A 20,285-nucleotide genomic window follows, 5' to 3' on the forward strand; every position below is an offset into this window, starting at 1 on the left:
TCTTTCTGCGCTTCTGCTTCTGTTGTGGTTGTTTAAAGACAAATCTATTGGCTGCTGCAGCATATCTATAACTCCCACGGGGAGGAGAGTACAGAGAAAACTCCATTACTTTGGATGAATATATGATTTCTGTACCTACTAATTATACAGACTAAGGCATTGCATCATTTGGATGCAGTTCTCACTTCTCAGGGGTTATATATGCAACTAAGTCTTGTAATACTGTCTTGTTTTGGGCTTTCCTTGTATTTATCCTCAAATTGCCTTGTTTTTATATTATTTTAGAATCAAAAGTCTCAGGCAGGGTCCAGCAACCAAGCATGAGAAGGGCAGTACACAGAGCAACAAGTACTCTCTAATTCCAAGCATATACAATCCAAGTGCTAGAAAAGAGGTGGTAGATAAATAAGAACAAGAAAACACAGGGAAAAGAATTCCAAACAGTAGGTATGGTACATAAGTAACCCACTATGGGGACTAGATCTTTAGCATGCATTACAGCAATGCAAATTTTAGTCATATACTATTGTATTTATTGCTTTAAAAAATATTATTATTGCTTTTCTGGATTGTACCTTACGTGCTTGGCCATTGCAATCTTCATCTTTAAGATGATGGACTATCTCTTTTTTGTCTGATCAGCGAAAATGTAGGGAAACATGGGACTAATCAGTGACTGTGTTTCATTTTTCCAAATATTTATCTGGACGAATAGAACCCTTAAATTTTGGGCGGATGACTTTATCAGAGAAGAATTGTAAGTTAGCTGATTGCACCAGAGTATCTTGCAGAGTTAAAATCCTCAGGGCAAGGCCTTTTTCCACAAACGCCTTTATCCTCTCCCTTGTATTGGGGAGCAGGATTGCAGCGACATAGAGCAGTGGCAGACATCTTCAGCTGCAAACTTACAAAAAGTCAGTTAAATATAAAGAAAATCTAGAGCATCTACAGAGTGTGCAGTATCAGCTGGTGCTGGCAGTGGACTGTGTCAGGAAGCCAAAGCCGTTTCCCTGGCACATATTCCCCCATCTGGGCAGTTAGAAGGGAAGAGCTAGTGGGGACTGAACATCCTTTGCTATGCCTACAGGGTGCTACAGGACAGCATGTTACAATGGGGTTGTGTTTCAACAACTAGGCTGTAGAACATCATAAAATATGACAAGGGCTGTATATAATAGCTGGTGTTCTGCAACCCTAGTGACTCACTGTGTCTCTCCTAAGGAGAGAAAGTCACTGGAGCCACCTTCTGTGGCTGCCTGAAAGGCACACCTTTGCAGGTCCCACCTGGTGCTTCTCACTCAGCACTCGATAAAAATCTCCCCTCTTGCTCCTCTCTCTGCTAACCATGTGCTAAGAAATATCTTTCTGTCACTGCTGGTTCCCTGTGCCAGGTGAATGGACATTGCAGGAGGCTTTCATCATGCTGCTTATCACTAGTTCTACTTCATGATGCAAGTATCTTCTCCCTGTCAAACCCTCTGGCAGAAATTACCTTTAATTAGTTCATTCTGTGTAGGTTATTCAGATATGCTCTTTGATAGAGCATATCTGAATAGCAACGCTATCACATTTATTTCCCAATTAGCAATAATTATTATTGAAGGGGAAAAAATATTTTAGACCCAGTTTCCCACTCTTTTAGGCAAAGGATGGTGGCTTAACACTGTTTTCTTTACCAGGTAGTTTGTCTGACTGAGTGGTGGAGAAGAGCATTGTGTCCCATGGAGGAGCTGGAGAGGTTTCTGTTGCTGACGGATTTGCTCTGGCACCTGATGTGCGTGCCAGCAGCCATCTCATCAGGGGGACGTGGACGTCACTGTCACCATAGAGACAGCAAGGAGGATTCAGTTTCCAAAGGTGAAGAGAAGCTGGGAAGTAGGAAGGTAAGCTGGGTCTGTGTCTCAACTCATGAAGGGTTTTAAAGTGATGCTATATTTAAAAGGATGCCACAGAAGAGGAGCACTCTACTGAATATTTATACACATGTGTGGAAATGTGCATCTAAGTATTGCTTCCTATGCATATATTTGCATTTACTCTTTTGAATAGACTTGGGTGCAAAAGAACCCAACACAGGTTTTTAAGGGCCTGCTGGTGTTCAGTCTGTGCTCCTCCAATTAATTCTTCTTTTGCAGATGATGTAAAAAAAAAGGACTTTAATTATGTTTAAGTTTTATTGTAAGAAGTCATAAAGTATCCACTGCTTCAAGATTTTCTGTTTTGCACAGGAGCTGAGTGAGCTGTGGTGTGCTCTAAATTAACATTCACTTCCACTCCTTCTTGTGGTCTTTAGTTGTGCTCTAGCAATGGTGTGGATGTAAAGCAGTGGTGAGTGTTGACAGCCAAGGTAGGGATCAGCCATGAGTCATTGTTTAACCACATGGGACTTTTAAAGCCTGAGTCTATACTGGCCTGGGACAGCTTGCAGATCTCTCTGCCCACTCTTATATCAGCAGATAAAATCACGCATCCTGAGGCCTTACCCCATCCCTTGAAGATAAAACCTCAGTGATGCATGGACTTGTTTAAAGCTTCAATTTGCACACTTATGATTCCCAGCAGGGTGCTGACCCCTGAAAGGATTTTTCTTGTACCTTGGAAGCAAAAGGTAATTCACAGGTATGGCTTTGAGGGGAGTGGTGGCAAGGAGGAGTGCATCCAGCAGAATGACAGATGAACTCTTGAGTAATGCCACAGAAGCATTACTACAAAAAGGGTGGTAGAAGGCTTATAGGGACTGATAAAAGACCTTGTCTGCAATGCCGTGCAGTTCTGTATGCCTCTGGAGAGGATGGGGCTGGGTACATGCTTCTGATCTTGGGCCAGAGATGCTCAACAGAGCCCTTGAGCTCTTCTTGTCTTTGCCCAGCCTGCCACAGCTCCAGCAGGAAATAGCCAGAGCACAGCGGGTTTCTTAACCATGACACACTTGTCTTGACAGCTGGAGGAAGTCTGGCGTGGGAGCCAAATCTCCTGGCTTTGTGTCAGCTCTGGGGTATCTTTCCTGTTTTGGGAATTCCCCGCTGGGGAGGTACCACTGCTGTTTGGAGCAGAGCTCAGGTCTCAGCCCCTGGGGCTGTCCAGTCTGGGAGACATTTTTGGCAAGGATAAAATATCTTTTACAAGATATTTTTTGCTATTTCTGAGTCTCTTTGACTTTATAAATAGCTAAGTGACAAGTAAAATTTTGGTATTCACCCTATGGCTGAATTTTCCGCAGGGATGTTTGCATGTGTGCGTAATACCGTTTATATTTATTATTCCTGCTGCTGTCGTCACTCACACGTTTTCTGCAAACAGAACAAAAGGCTCCCTTTGCAGTCAGCTCATGGTCCAACTGCAGTGCAAAGACAGCAGAGGGCACAGAGAGCGCCTGGGGGGCACAAGGAATCCTTGAGATAACATTGCTTGGGCTTCTGTTGTCAGACCTCTACAAACCATGGTAATACATGTAGGCTTCATGCTAATGAGAGGCAAGCCAGGGTGTATGTGCAGAACTGAACTGTCTATTTACATGCAGCTGGGGTTTGCATTTTTGGGGGTACTGTTGTTGGGACATGTAGGGAGCTGGCTGACTTCCATAACAAACTGCATTTTTAACTGATTTTATCTGATGGCTGCTGCAGGATCTTGTCTACCCAGATTTTAGTCATTCACCCTGACTTCTGTTTTAGGAACCTTCTGACCAAATTGATCTTTGGTATTGATATAAAAATCTGTGCTGATGAACTTTCGGTTTTGACTCACTCTCTGGGATCAGCCTATGTCTCAGTTATGGTTCACCCTCATCATTAATCATTTGATCATACTTTTTTTGAGAGAACAGAAACTGTGATTATGTTAGATTCAGAGTTCATCCAGTTCACTTCCCAGTCTCCCATGGTGGTGGTCTCCAGCTGTTTCAGTGAAAAGAAAAAGAAATCCTGCATTAGGCAGGAAGGAGATAAGCTCTCTAAGCTGTAATAGAAACTTTGCTTTCTTAACAGACAAACCATTCTCTGAGAACTTGATTACCAATTAAGATTACTACAAAGCCAGATGTTAAGAGAGGAGTTAGATACCAAAATTATCGAAGAGATCTCATCTGAAAGGTTTTACTGATGCAGAAGCCACTTCTGAATGACAGCAAAAGCAGGAGGACTGGACATAAAGATGGGCTTGACCTCCGGGCTAGAGCCCTGAACTTGGCACATTTAATCAGTTATTCCTCAACTAGAGGGGCTAATTAGCCACTCCTCTTGCTGCTCATCCCCTGCAATCTGCTCTTGCCACAGCATGTGTATGTTTTAACTACTGGGGGAGAATTGGGAGCAATACCTATTCTAACAAGCACCACCTTTTTTCCCTTCTCTTGTTAGGGGTGTGGGGTATACAATTCTTCTGTTATATATAATACCTCTCCTATAATGCTTCTCACTTGACAGCATATATGAAGTGGTCAAGACCTGCATCTGGAAATTATGCAGTAACAATATTTTTTCTTCCTGCCTACAGCAGGAATATTTATATATACCAGATTTATGCCATATCCTTATGAGGTGGTACAAGTAAAGCCACAGCAGCTATCTTGCTTGTGGTATTATTGTGTGATATTGTCATGTCTTCATAACATTTTCTGATGTTTTCTTTGGCTCAGGCTGTTAAGATTGGCTGTAGTTGAGTTTTTGCTTTGAGAATAAAGGAGTACCTCTCTGCCATCATGCCATTGGGTTTGTTGGCATGTAGCTAGTTTACCAATTTGTGTTGAAAAGGTAAGAAAAAGAAAATGTGAAACTGATGCTGGGCATGATTGCAGAATATAGATATGTTTACTCACTGTCAGCATCTGTGATGATCATAGTGATCATTGCCCAAAATTAGATATTGCTTTTTCTTGACACACTTCCATACACTGGCTTAGATGCTTGTATTTTTCAATTGCCTCTGAGTTCAATCCTTCAAGTGTCATTTAAGATACTTACAAGCCTGTTTATTTTCACCTATGTTCGTGCTGCAGGAGGATGATAGAAACAAAATAACTGTTCTGAGAGCTTGGTGTTCTTGTGGGGGTATACAATCCCTTTCCATGAATCAGTGGACTTTGGGGAGGGTTTCCAAGTGTGTCTAAATCCTGTTGTGCTGTTGGCCTTTCTCTCAGATTGGGCCCCAGCCAGAAAGGATAAATTTTCAGGCAATCCAGCCTGGATTTTTCCATGTGATAAAGGGAATGATGAAGAACTCTAAGCTCTGAACAGATGACTCAGTGCCTCTGGTGCTGAGTTAGACCTATCACTTTGCCTATTGCAGAGGCACGCAGTCCACACCCAATTTCATCCTCTGCCCACACACAAATGTGTCATCTATGTGTGCATGACTGAAGTGCTCATATCAGACATGTTTACCAGTAAAAATTTTGGGAATTGTCCTAAAAGGTTTTTATATGCTTCCAGTTTCTTTCCTCTCTGGTCATTCTGTTCCCTCTTTGGATCTGTTGCACATTTTTTGGGATCCACTTGTGCAAATAGGTCTGTATGGGAGAGCTGTATTTGCAGGGCCATTTGTGAGTCATATCAATCTAAGAAAACATAGTGGGAGGGACCCAGTGAGATAAAACAATGAATGCAATAGAAACATATCATTTTGCTTATTTTGGTTATAAATACTGTCTCTTAATGCCAAGTATTCAATGCAAAGATTAGTTTGGATTAGTGGAATTGATAAAGGCATATGCTCTTTGTTTTCATGAATAGCAGAGAATTAAAATGTGGCTGTATCTGGCATCCATATGCAAGTCATGAGAGATTCAGTTCAATTCTGTGAAATTTGGTGCTATGAAATCGATTCACCTTGACCACACTGTGTAAGAGAGGCTGTGATATGATTCAACTATTAGGAAAAAGTGACTCTCTAGGCTAAAGGAATGTGAACAGGTATATCTTATGGTTTTATATTAAAATTACAAATGTATAAGAGATGCAGCCTTCCATGGCTTTGATCAGAACTTTAGTGTATGCTTGTGTGTATCTCTGAGATTAGGAATGCTAAGCAAGGTTCCCTGGCTTTTGTGAAAGATGGCCTCAAGCCATCCTTCGGAGTATCCTTAGGGAAACTATAATGAGGATTTGTCTCAAAGCAAAGGTGGAAGCTCAGCCCTGGTTCATGAGAAGGTGGTTTCCAAGCCACCCTCACTAGAAGGGAAAGGGGAGATATGATCTGCATGGGAAGAGTTTTTCCTTGTGCTGCTGACAGAACAATTGCTTTCTAGTGTTAAACAGCCTAGAGCTGGAGGAAATTGAGATTTCTTCTGTTGAACTGGGCAAAGAAGGGAATAGAAAGAGAGGGAAAATCAGTTTCTCCAGTCTCCTTTACCCCTCAGAGGACTACAGAATCAATGCCTTCTGAGGAAGGGATACATGGAGGCTTTGTAAAAGACCAAGGTTTAGAGCATCTATCATTAATTTTCTCTTGATTCACTTTCCTTTTTCTGTCAGTCCCAAGAATTCCCAAAGTAAACTGAAACCAGAAGATTTCAGAGTCCGACTTCTGAACCCAGTCATGGCTGAGTCACATCCTGCCTTACCTGACATTGCACAAACGGGCCAGAGAAAACGGCACGGTGTGACTCCTCTGTGGTAACTTCAATGAGAAGGATGGCTGTTGGCATGCATTTCTCAACATGCGGTGCAGCAAAATACTTTTTAGCAGAACTGTCAGCAAGGCCCATTGCAGAACAAAGGAGGTACAGACATTAATCTGGGATAATGATGGACAAGAGGTGGCAGGAGGATCTGAGAAGATGTGAGTCTCTTAACATGTGACAATTTTTACTGGAAAGCCAGGAGCACAGGTTTGACTAGTTCCCAAACGAGTCTAAGTTTTTTGGCTAGTATTTAAGAAACAACTTACAGCATTAATGGTGGCAATACAAAGAAAAGAGAAAGATCTTTATCAGCAATTTTCACTTTGGCTTTCATTAATTTTATATATAAAAATATTAAAATATAACTTTGTAAGCATACATCACACTGTGTTGTTAGTCTCTCACCTGAAATATTGTGACATAAGAATGGAAGCAAATAGGAGCAAAGCATTTAATTCCACAACATCTGCAAGTGACAAGGGCTGCTAGGGGTTGGTGTTGAGGCCATCTTTGTTGGCAATTGGACAGTGAGATTGAGGACAGCCTCATGTGGTGCAGGCGACAGGCTGGAGGGGATGCCATCCAGAGGGACCTTGACTTGAGAAGCTTGAGGGATGGCATTGTGTGAACCCCATGAAGCTCTAGGCTGAGTACAAGGTCCTGCACCTGGGTGAGGACAATCCCAAGCAGGAATAGGTTTGGATGGAGAATGGATGGAGAACAGCCCTGAGGAGAAGGACTTGGGGATGTTGTTGGCAAGAAGCTCAACATGACCTGGCATTATATTTCTGGAGTCCAGAAGACCAACAGTCCTGGGCTGCATCAAAAGTAGTGTTACAAAGTCAAGGGAGGTGATTCTGCCCCTCTACTCTGCTCTCATGACACCCAACCTGGTTACTGTGTCCAGTTCTGGACCCTCCAATGTAAGAAGCGACCTGTTGGAATGACTGCAGATAAGGGCTGTGAAGATGATCAGAGGACTGGAGAACCTCTCCTATGAAGTCAGGCTGAGAGGGTTGGAAAAAGAGAAGAGGCTCTGGGTAAACCTTAGAGCAGCCTTTTTACGAAAGGTTGTTCTGGTAGGATAAAAGGTAATGGCTTTAAATTGAAAGAGAGTGGGTTTAGGTTAGGTATTGGAAAGAAATTCTTTACTGTGATGCTGGTGAGGCACTGGAACAGGCTGCCAGGGAAACTGTGGATGCCCCATCCCTGGAAGTGTTCAAGGCCAGGTTGGACAGGGCTTTGAGCAACCTGGTCTAGTGAAAGGAGTCCCTGATCATGGTGGGGGTTTGGAACTAGATGATCTTTAAGGTCCTTTCTGACCCAAACCAGTCTGTGATTCCTTGAAATGCAAATAGAGGTTGAACTCAACAACCACAGTGTTGTGGTTTTGAATGTGGGACTATTGCTACCAGCAGCCTCCAATGTTCAGGATTTGAAGCATACTCACTTCTTGAGTGTAACAATTGCTGGGAGAAACTGCATTAAATAAAAATAATCAAAAAGCTTTCCACATAAGTCAGAGACTTATCCTCTGCGAGCATAAGATAATGTAGCTCTACTTTAAAATTGTGGGTGACAGTCCATGGAGCCTGAAGTCCTGGTGCAAAATCCTGTTAACATCCACTGTTTCTCCTATCGCCTAAAACTGTTTCATGTAAGAACAGGCAAATTTACTGCTGATACCAAGCCCTATCTGATTTGATTTCATATGGCCTCCTTCTTCTATATCCATGATCATGCAACGTTTCACACCCACACATGATTTCTCAATTTCCTTCACTGCCCCTTTCAAGTATCCTTATGTTATATGAAGCAGCTGCTTGTGTTTAGTAACTTTCTGCACCTGTGGTGCTTTTGGTCTAGGACACTGAAGTAGAATTTCCTCACTTGGCCGTGTGGAGATGCAAACTGTGCCCCTGGGCTCGGTGCTGGAAAGTATTCAGTACATTCAGTAGCACCATTGGCAGATGGTGTGAAAGAAGCTGCTCTCAAGGCATCTTGTCAGCAACAAGGATGAACATTCATGGTCCAACCTGAAGCAAATTCTTTTACACGCTGATATGAAACCAGCTTGTTCCTGTTGCCTGTGTGCCAAAGGAAGCTGTTTCCTAGTAGATGAATAGGGTATGAAGTGTAAACTTCACATTGAGACTCATACCATGCATGTTTCAGGAGAAGGGAGACTGTGTCTTCCTGGTCAGCTTGCATCCAGATGGCAGCTTATAGGTTGAGATTTTCTTTAAAATGTGCCAGACAGACTTGTTCTTCATTGTAGCTGAAACAACGGTTTTTTACCTTGATGAAATTCTTCAGGTTAATTTCCTTCTCACCCAAAATTTGATTTCTAAAAATGCATTTTCCCCATCACAGGCAACCAATGACCCCAGTAGCTGTGCTCAGGTGCAGCCATGGCTGAGTGTGCAGAAAAACTCAGATCCTGTGCCAAACCAAGTGTGCTGGGGCAGAGCTTTCCTTTTCTTTCCTGCAACTTTTCCTGCACTGTCAAAGTAAGTTCCCCTCCAGGGAATGGCTTTGCTGCCAGGATGTATTCCAGTGGCTATTTCAAAATCTAGTTTCTGATTCAGGCATGATAGGCTCTGGGGGTTTGAAACAGGTCCCCCAGTCTGGATTGCTTTCCCAACTTATGTATCCATGCCATCCATCAATCTTAGCAGTTAAGCTTGGAGACATGTCCAAGATTACTCAGTGAACCTGAATCAAAACCAAGAATTCAATCTAAGTTTTTTGGTTCAAGTAGAATGTCTTGGTTCCTGAAATTTGCCTCCTTCCTGTGATTTTTCTGCTTGGGGGAGGGAATGCAAAAAAACCAAAAAGTTAGTGCTTTTAACACATTAAATGTCTGCATATGCTTTGTTGTGCGATCTATGGGATAATGAATCCATCTTTTTTTAAGGTGAATCCATCTTCAAACTCATTATTAAAGCCTATAAAATGGTTATAACTCCTGTGAGAGGACTAAACCACTCTTTTGAATAGTATGTCCATTTTTTTTGCTGATGGGATGACCAGGAAGACTACTGGTTCTGATCTGTCCTGTTGTTTTTCTGTACTATTGTTGTCATAAATTCTTGATGGAGGAAAGGCATCAATACAGTGAAGAGTCCTTGTTTGCTTCGTAAAACCACGACCTTAAATACTTTAATTGCATGCAAAAGGAAATACTTTCCTTCCATGCAAAAATATGGACTTCAGGATCTCTAGCCAAATACCATAGATAAATCTACTTTATTGGCATGAAACAGTGTTTTTATGGCAGAATAAAGTGCTACAAAACTTATAGTATGCTGCTGAGTGCCAGTGCTAATATGATATTTATTGTTCTATCAGATAAGTTGTCATGGTTTAGTACAAGCGAAAAAAAGAAGCCCTCAAGGTCAGAGGCAAGCTTTAATGTCCAGTTTTCCTTATGTGCTGGTTTTGGTTTGAGGGAAGTTAATTTTCTTCACAGTGTCTGGTATGGGGCTGTTTTGGATTTGTGCTGGACACAGAGTTGATAATATAGAGATGTTTTTGTTATTGATGAGCAGGGCTTGCACAGAGCCAAGGCCTTTTCTGCTTTTTGAACTGCAACACTATTGAGGAAACCTGGGATGCACGGGAAGCTGGGAGGACACAGTGCCAGGACAGGTGATTCCAAGTGACCAAAGGGATATTCCAGACTGTATGGGATCATGCTCAGTATGTAAATCTGGGGAGAAGAAGGAGGAAGGGGGGGATTTTTGAAGTGATGGTATTTGTCTTCTGAAGTAACCATTGCATGTGATGGGGCCCTGCTCTCCTGGAGATGGCTGAGCACCTTCCTGCCCATGGGAAGCAGTGAACAAATTCCTGGTTTTAGCTTTGCTGGTGGGAACTGCTTTTTCTATCCCCATTAAGTTGTCTTTATATCAACCCATGCATTTTCTACCTTTTATCCTTCCAATTCTCTCCCTGATCCTACTGGTGGTGGAGTGAGTGGCTGTGTGGGACTTTGTTGCTAGCTGGGATTAAACTACAACACCTTATTATTCATATAAAGTGGCACTGAGAATCCTTCCATCTGATGCAATTAAGTGGCTGAAGGAATTGCATGTGGCCAGGGAGTTAGAGGATGGGCTCCACATTACATTCAGCCTAAAGTCCTGCATTCATGCTGTTGCAGAGGACCTTTGGCATCACAGAATCCTGATGGATTTTGCTTGAGGAGTGACTTGCCCACACACAGCTCACAGTAGCTTAAACTCCTGTGATCATCTTTGTTTTATTTTCTTTGGTCTTTATAACCAGTTGCAGGGATGCATGTGAGAGATGCAGCAGCTTCACTCATTCAACAGATGAAGATATTTCCTAGTCCAGCTCTGGGAGAATCTACAAAATCTCTTGAAAGACAAGATTTTACATTCTTAATTCAGATATTAAAAAGGTGGGGGAAGAAGGGGAGGAAAAGGAAACAAAGGAAAAAAGAAAAGGGATTTTTTTTTAGGTGTTCTCTGTGATTCTTAAGGAAGAACAGTTGCTTTTTCACCTTAGAGATTACCTTCACCAAAGTGTAAAGTGTAAGAAGTAGTTATCCAAATGTTTTAACTTAACGTATTGGAATATTGATAACTTCAAACTGACATTTATGATTCATGAGTCAAAAACGGAGGAGAATTAATCCATCCATTCTGAGACAAAGAGCCACATACAGTTGCCACAGTTGCAATACAGTTTCCACTTGCAACATGAGAAGTCTTGACTAGGAGGACCACGTCAGCGAGCCAGGGCCTGAAAGGGGCATTTTGAGCACTATATTCTGCATTTTACTACTACTGTCTTTCTATTCTTTCTGTCAAGTACAGAGGAAAAACATGGGCTTGGTTCAGATGGAACAAAATGGGAGATCTGCTGAAGGTTTCTTCCAAGTCTTGGTGTGAGGAGCAAGAGGGCACTGTGCAGAATCTCCCACTCACTTGTAGATCAGGGCTGTGTTAGCCCTTTCAGTAATCTCTTGAAGTCTGAGGGAGAGATTGAATCTACAAGAGTTTTACATGATTTTATACAAATTCTCATTTTAGTGTTAACAGTTTAGGAGGTGAATTGATTCAAAGGGAAGGAAGTAAGCCAGTGATGTTAGTTTTAATGTTTTCAACTATCATGGGAAAAACCCACAAGAAAATATCATCTGGGATAAATATGCTGTGTAAATAATTCTTGTCAATTGTTGTCAATTGTGAGTATTAGTACTTCACAAAGGTCACTTTGCTTTTTTACCAGCTTCTATGGATTTCCTGAGGTTTCTAGTTGTCCCTACATTTTGGATGGGACTTGTGTAGTATATTGACAGCACGCTCTCAAGTTTTCCAGACACAGTCTCTGCATTGATTCCAGTGAGTTCTGTGCCTTATTTGACTTCTGCACAGCACCATGTATGCTGCAGTGGGATGGCCTGCAGTGATAAAATCAGTCTGGTCTCAGAAGCTGCTCTTCATTAATAGCTGGAAGTTATTACTGCTCCACTGAGCAATCTGTGGCCCCTGTTTTGGGTAGGTAGTAAACCAGGCCAGCACAGGTTTCACTTGCAGAAAAAGCAGTAGCAAATGACAACTGATAAGGATTTTTCAGCTGTCAATTTTAATTTTTTGGATTCTGTTAAGTAGTTAACCCCTGGTCAATAAATGAATAGGAATTAATTAGGGTGGCAAGAAACTGTATACAATCTCATGTTATAGCAGCACCCTTTTTAACTCTATAGTGTCTGCTGTTAAAATTTGCATGAGAAAACCCTTTTTAGTTTATTAGGGTATGAAAAAAACATGTTGAAATTTCTGGTGAAAAAGAGCTTAGTATTTGGGCTATCTTATGTCCACTTCAATGGTTTTACCTTTTAGAGTGTGACTGATCAGCAGTAAGTATCTGAAGCTACATTAGTCTTCACCAAATGAGGAACAGTTCTCTCAAATCAGTAAAATTATACCGACCTGAAATCACTGAAAAGATATTAGAATGAGTTCCTTAAGTCACTAATTTGGTATTTGAGGGAGAGAGGGAGAAGGATGAGGGGTCAGATAAAGATGAAGTGTAATCTTTTCAGTTCTGCAGAAATTTTCACACATTCTCTTACTACAAATGTTCTCAGCTGGGAGTGTGCTTATACATTAGTCTACTGCATTCAATAAAGTAATTCATGCAAAGAGAAAGTGTGTGCATAAATGTTTTTCAGGATTGAGACCTATAAATTACAGACTTCCTCCTCATTTAATGTCTTCTACTCAATATGAAAGATGCTTTTAAATTGTCCAAACCAAATCCTAACTAGGTAATCAATGAACCTATAGACTTTAATGTCTTAAATGAGTAAAGGACATGCTTTGTAGCATTGCTCTTCAAACCCTTTCTGAAGTAGTGAAAAATGCAGTATTAAAGTCCGTTTTCAGATTGGGTGTGACCCAGGATAGCAAAAACCAAGAAATCCAAACCTCACTTATTCTCCTAACATAGCAAATGATGCTCAGAACACAGCTTCTTCTGGCTCAACTTACCCATTTATTAAGTGAAACTGTCTCTTCCAAGACTGATTATCAAAATGTTAGTGTGCCACTAAACCTCAAGAAACTTCACTAATCTGTAAGCCTTTGAATGACCCTGTGTGGAAAGGCAAATTCTTTGGTTTTTACTTCTAGAGTGCACCAATCCAAAGCTGGAGAAGTAGGTGTGGGGCATTAAGTTGTACCCAAATGGGTGAGAAGGAAGTAGGGCTGCCCTGCTCTTCTCCAAGGCAGTGGACAGGTGAGAAGACACACATACACCATGTGCAATGGGCATCCTCTCTGGATGTGTGCTGGATTGCTGTGCCTGGTCAAGTGTCTCCTTCCTGTTTTTAAATCCTCAAATCATTGCTGGATGCTACCTCATTGAAGGTTTTGTTTTGGTTTGTTTTGTTTGTGTGTTTGTTTTAATTAGCTGAAATTATTGCAATATGCAATTGGTAGTAGATTCTATTCTAGGTCTTACAATATCAGTCTAGTTTTTCACTTTGTTCTGCTAGTGGAGGAACACAAATATTTTCAGAATCCTAGTTTAAAGGGCTGGTAGTAAACTTTAATGTTGTTATGGGGATGTAGTTTTAGTATATGTTTTCTCTGATGGGAAAGCTCACTTAAGGATAATCTTTTTACTTGATGGAATTTTTTGTGCCTTGGCTGTAGTGGCACAACCATGTGCAGGACCAGTGAAATGGTTCAAGGTAAATAATTATAAACAGAGGTGTTTTGGGGACAGATATTTTTAACCTGGCTTAGATCTACAGTTGATACAGCCCAATGAGACTTCAGTGAGCTGCTTTCCAAGGAGAGGAATGAATGGCTGGAGAGAAGAAGGGGCAGACAGCAGGAATTTGTTAAGATGCTGCATCATCAAGGAGAACATGTCATGGGATTGCTGCTGACTCTTCTGCTCTATCAGAGGAAATCATGCAGAGGGCATATCAGTTTTACAGCTTCTCCATTGGTTAGAAAACAGCTTTGGGCCTATTGGACATGCCATCTATCCCAAAATGCAGGAATTTGGAAGCAGTCACGTTAGGCTATTCTTTGCTTGTTCAAGGTCCTGAGATAGCTGTTTTTCACATGTAATAAATGAAACATCACTAGCATTTATTTCAAAAGGAGATTTGGTGCAAGAATTCAAATCCTGGAATCAGAATTTCAATTGCTGATTTCCTAGCTGGGACAAAGAAACTTCACACCTAGCTGTGCTGGCTGAAGATACCAAGTTTAAAACATGCCAGGCACAATTTTCCTGCTATTATTGATTGAAAACTAATGGAAACCATTACAAACTTTGAACTGTGCGCGTCTAGGTCAGGCAACTCTGCTTATTAGTCAAAATATATCTTTATACACTGCCATTTCTAATTAGTGCTATGCAAATTAGAAGTGCATACCTAATTCCTAATTCCCTGTCTACTTTGTGCCACTTCTCAGTTATGGAAGCCATAGCCTCAGTTTCCCTTGTACTTGGTGGTTATGTCTCAATAACAAGTGCCTGGCAGAGGAGTGCCCTCAGTGGGTTGAATATATTGATATATATTTATAGTCAGTGTCAGCTGGCATATAGGCTGATATAAGGGGGACTAAAGGGAATGTATGAGCAAGTAGCCTATGTTGTTTCATGTCGACACGTATATGACACTAATCCAGAAATTCCTGCCAGAGGCAAGTGAAATATGTTTTGAACAACTAGAGGTATTCCTTCTGGGACTGCTCATACAGTATGATTTCTGTCTTTTTGACTGAAAGAAAACTCTCCTGATCTATTAGCAACAGTACTGATATCTAAAGTGATCTATGTAACAAGTGCAACTTTTACAAGAAACATTTTCCTCCATTTTCCAGTGACTTCTTGCTTATACTCTTGCTTAATTCAAAGAGAAATCCCTTCAACATTACACTTTCATATATATATTTGAAATTTTGATCTTTGAACTAAAAAACAGAAAAACTGAATTTTTCCTAAAGCCGATTGTGCTATTTACAGTGAAACTTTCTTGGAAAACAATGCTCCAGTCACTGTAGGCCGATTTCTTAAACTGCAGGGTGCATAAAAATAACTTCTGATTGGTTTGCTTTTCTTTTTAGTGATAATGATAACCAGAAAATGGACAGTAGGGGTTCATGATGAAGTACTAAACTCTATGGCAAATACAACATAAAGTCAGAAAATGAACTATTTGTTCCCTGAAAATAAATTAGGGAGGAAATTCTGAAACACTTTTAAAAAGAAGTTGGGGTTCTTGTCACAAATGTTGACTGATAATAAGTATTTTATACTTAGATTTTTTAATTTACCTTTGCATATGATGTCTGCTTAGAGTTTATAATGCTGTTTCTGCACAAGCAAAATCATTCACTAGTTTTGTCTCTAAAGCATATATGATTTTTTCCAGGATTTCAGCTGCAGCTCAGTACTTCTAACTAAAGTTCTTCTGTAATGTGAAGGCCATGTAACTTAAGAATTGTAAGTCACAAAACTTTCTGTAATGAAAAGAAAATAATCTTTATTTTTCTTTTTGCTGGTTAAGAGCTGGGATGTGGGTGGGAAGGGAAAGTTAAGGACAGTGGCAGTGCTGAGGTTCCTGATACCATGATATTGCATCCAGAGTGGTGTGTAGAAATTCACCATGGCTGGTAGAATCATGAAGGTAATGTGGAGTATTACTGTGCCTGTTTTACAAGCAGAAAACTGGAGTCAAACAATTTTTGGCTTGACCATGACCATGAGGAGCATGATTTTCTTACTGTGCTTGGCCCCTCAATCCTATTGCCTGCTACCATCTTAAACTGAGCTGTTCTAAGCCTTGCAAGTCTCCAAGTAAGCAGCTCTGCAAAAAAAGAAAAAAAAAAAAAAGAGAAAAGCCTGACAAGAAAGACTGAGAGCTTTACATTGCATTCTGGAAACCTTTTGTCCAGACTGCAACTATTTTTTTTCCTCCCTCAATAGTGACTGTCAGGTGAAGATTACTAAAAATTCCAGTACTCTTAAACATGAGCCCTGGGACTTCATCAGGAGATGGTCACCCATAAGCCAGGCTCTGAAGCAGCGTGATCAACGTTCATGTGTGGTGCTTTCCATTTGGTGGGAAATGGGAAGACTGGAATGGTGGCATGAAACCTAAGATTTTGGTGTTTTCAGATTCCACTGGAATTGCTGGCTTGGGCTGAGATTAAATTTTGTCATAGTAGCTTGTGTGGGGTTTAATAGCTATGTTTTGGGTTTGTTATAGCAGTGCTGATAACAAGGGGATGCTTTACCTGTTGTTGAACAGTACTTACAGAATGTCAAAACCTTTCCTGTTTCTCATAGCACCCCATCAGTGAGTAGGCTGGGGCTATGCAAGAGTTTGGGAGGGGAAGAAGTTGGGACAGCTGACCCCGTTTGACCAAAGGGATATTCCATAACATATGATGTCATGTCCAGCAATAAAACTGAGTGTGAGGGGAGTGGATGAAAGGAGTTTGGAGAGTGGCTGGACATCAGTCGATTGGTGGTGAGCAGTCATTTTATTTTGCATCACTGTTTGCTTGCTGGTCCCTCCCTACTCCCTTTTTTTTTTTTCCCCTAATTTAAAAATTTCTGGTAGCCCAGAAGGCCAACTATATCTTGGGCTTCATCAAAAGCAGCATGGTCAGCAGGGAAGTTATTCTCCCACTCTCGACCCCACCTGGAGTGGTGCACCCAGCTCTGGAGCCCACAGCACAGGAGGAAGGACATGGACCTGTCAGAGTAAATCCAGAGCAGTACCACCAAGGTGATCAGAGGGATGGAGCACCTTTCCTATGAGGAAAGGTGAAGGCAACTGGGATTGTTCAGCCTGGAAAAGGCTTCAGGGTATTCTGATCATGACCTTTCAGTACCTGAAGGGAGCCTACGAGAATGATGAAGAAAGACTTTTTACAAGAGCACATAGTGATGGGACAAAATGGAACAAACAAAAGGCTTCAAATTAAAATAGATTAAGTTTAAATTAGATATTAGGGAGAAATACTTTACTGGAGGGTGATGAGTTGCCCAGAGAAGCTGTGGATTCCCCATCCCTGGAAGTGTTCAATGCCAGGTTTGATGGGGCTTCGAGCAACCAGGTTTAGTGGAAGGTGTCCCTGCCTATTGCAGGGACATTGGAAACTGGATGATCTTTAAGGTCCTCCTCAACCCAAATCAGCCCATAGTTCTAAACTATCTGTATCTAAACCCACGAGTTTTTGTACTTTTATCCTTCTGATTCTCACCCCTACTCCACTGAAAGAGAGAGAGAGTGAGCAGCTGAGTGGTTCTTAGCTGCCTACTGAGGTTTATCATTAGAAAAAACATGTATCTATCAATCTTTTCAGGCACACAGAAAAAGGCTAGGAACATCATAACTATCAAGTGAAGGAATTGAATGTGAGCCTAATTTTGAGTGTGTTAATGATCTTTATAAATATATATTGCAGTAAGGTCCTTTCTTTATAAATAAAAAAAAAGAAAAATTAAAAAGAAAAAATATAGCACAGATCAGAGATGACTTTGAAGGACCTGCTCCCAAAATCGATGATTAAAGGAGGATAAGCACAGTGCTTTTGGCTCCAAAGGTCAGTCCTGCTGAATTTAAGCGACTGATGGATTCTCTTCACTGGAGGTGCAATTTTCCCCTGAAGAAATATTTCTTAAAGACCAAGGCTGGCTACCTGGTATTTGTGAGAGAGTCCAATGGGAATTACAAGCAGGGTTGTTAGGGTTATCATTTACTCGGTGGTTTCTGCTGCTATTGTAGCACAGGGATCCCACAGCACTGCTTCTTAGCATGTGATGAATGGTGCCCCAGGTGAGGGTGAGGGAGGAGTGGGGGCAGATGCCAAACTGTTCCCGTTCTGTGAGCCTGCTGGTTCTCCCCCAGCCGTCTCCAGCACCTCAGCTGTGCCTGGCACTGCTCTCCTTGGCCAGTGATAATGTTCCTGTGTGCTGGGGTGTGCTCTGGGGAGATTCTGGAGGGTTCTTTCCTGCTGCGTGGCAGCATGGTGAAAACTGCACCTTTTATGGCTACATTTGTGAGGCCCTTGTTGTACACTGGTCCAAGTGATTTCTGGTTGCTGATGCAGCATAAAATATCAGCTACTGTGAGAAATGTGTACCTGAGCATGCTCCTGAGCATATGGAAAAGTGTGTTGTTTTCATCTCTCCCAGATCTAATAGAGTTGTGATGCTAAGAGTGCTTTTGTGCATCTCTCTAATTCCTCCATTTTTGTATTAAAAATAGATTACTTTCACTACAGAAAGTTGTTAATATAGCTTATATATTTAATCTAGAATCCTTAGTGTCTCCTCTTGTGGAAATAAAAAGTATTATTGGGAAAAAAATGTGGAATACCCAGTTTAAAACTTCTAAGTAATTGTTTGGCTTTGCCATTTTACTACAAATGAGCTTAAAAATAACTAAAGTCCATCCCTAATTAATGCAAAATACATCAGCTGGGTATGAAATAAAATACCTGGTAGGCTGACAAATACTTTTTGTGTTATGTTTTGATTGCTGAGAAGATCATGTACTCTGTTTTTGCTGTATTCTCTCAGGACTGCAAGCTAGTTTAATGCTAATGATTCAGCTGTTATCCAGATAAAAAAAATAGGCTGGCGATGTGAACTAAGGCCACAGTCAGCATCAATTGATGCAGTGTTGAACGTGTTTGGTACCACAAAGAAAAAAGGAAAAACAATGTCTAACACCTTCATTTAAAAAAAAACCAATAAAGTGTCCCCCACCAAAGCAAACAAACAAAAAAATTTCCCGGAAAACCCACATAATAGGAAGTTCTCAAACTCTAAGAAAATCAATGTTTAGATCCTAATGTTATTAATGTCTCTTCTGAACTCATTGTTTATCTGTCCTTATTTCATCTATCATATTTTTTAAGATGAAGCTCCAAGTCTTCCCATTAATGTTTGGATTCCTGGACTGTTGTGGTTTCACAAGTCCTTATTGCTGCATCTTTGGCTCTTCTACAATGCACAGATGTTGGCCATGGATGAAAATGTCGAATTCACAGTTTATGTCTTGATCAGTTCTCTTCTGCTGGCAGCTTCTCACCATTCTACTTTGAAGAGGGAAGGAGCCCTTTCAAGCTTTTGTTGCTTTTGGTTCATTCAGGTGGTTCTTTATTGCTGCTCCCCTTTGAGTTGTAACAAGCAATGTGCTGTGCCATTGGCCTTGAAACCAGTTACCTGTTGCATCCAGTGGATGTACAGTTCCAGTCACTGGAAAAGAAATGCATGTGATACCTTGTCCTGAAAACCCATCCCAGATTTTGGAACTGTAATTGGGGTTATTTTCTGGGACATACAATGACCAGATACGTGACTTGAGCCTATCTGCAGGGTCTTGCTGGGGCTTTATGTTCAACATTGCACAGTGCCCTGGAGCAGAGAGCTTTGCAACAGCTGTGGGCTGTGGTGCAGGGGATATTTGGGCAAGGCTGGCTCTAGCAGAAGCAGGAGCTGCTGGATTCGCAGCCCCCAGCATTGCTTCCATGGCCTTGGCACCCCAAGAAGGGCACCGAAATCAAGGAGTGGTGGCAAAGGTCAGCAGGCTCTCAGCATCAGCAAAGCCTGGGCAAAAGCTCAGCCCTTCATTCATTAGTGAGAAACTGGAGTGACAATGCAGCCTTTTTCCATGGAGCATTTGTGGCCCCATCCACTGTCCATTGTATTGATTTCAATGAAATCTAAGCACATACTCAGAATTAGGCACTTCTTTGCCTGTTGCCCTCAGGAGAGAGAGTTTCCTCAAGTGGGGCCAAACATGTATTTTGTACTGGGCATCTTCTGACCCAGAAGGTCACCTATGGCTTCTGAGGAACTCTGAAGGGATCTTTTTAATTGTTCAAAGTCTTGTTTTGTTTTCAGGCTCAGCAAAGTAACCTGAAAGTCTGTTTGTGTAAATGCACAAGGGAAAATCTGGCCAAGGAAGAAGCTTGTTATTCATTGTGGGTCAAGTCCTGCAATTGTGGAGTCAGACTGAGTTTTGCCATTGATTTCAGTGGGCACAGGGGCAACCTGTCTGACCATTTTGAATTAAAAAATTTTATTTCCACATAGAGACAAAAGTAGCTGGTATAAAATTGAGGCCTTTTTGCTGACATGGTATATAAAT

At 41.3% G+C, this 20,285-nt stretch overlaps 1 protein-coding gene across 1 annotated transcript in view; it reads left to right on the top strand.

The window, feature by feature from the left end:
- The first annotated feature begins 1,832 nt into the window (after positions 1-1,832).
- The window catches only part of LOC106854741 (uncharacterized), a 175,500-nt gene continuing 157,047 nt past the window's right edge, over positions 1,833-20,285 (top strand). Inside the window, exon 1 of the mRNA XM_088169582.1 lies at positions 1,833-1,883. The gene's annotated coding sequence lies outside the window, so the exon portion shown is untranslated. The remainder of the gene's footprint in view (positions 1,884-20,285) is intronic.

This window comes from Sturnus vulgaris, chromosome 1 (genome assembly GCF_052056855.1).
Source record: "Sturnus vulgaris isolate bStuVul1 chromosome 1, bStuVul1.hap1, whole genome shotgun sequence".
NCBI classification, from domain to species: domain Eukaryota; kingdom Metazoa; phylum Chordata; class Aves; order Passeriformes; family Sturnidae; genus Sturnus; species Sturnus vulgaris.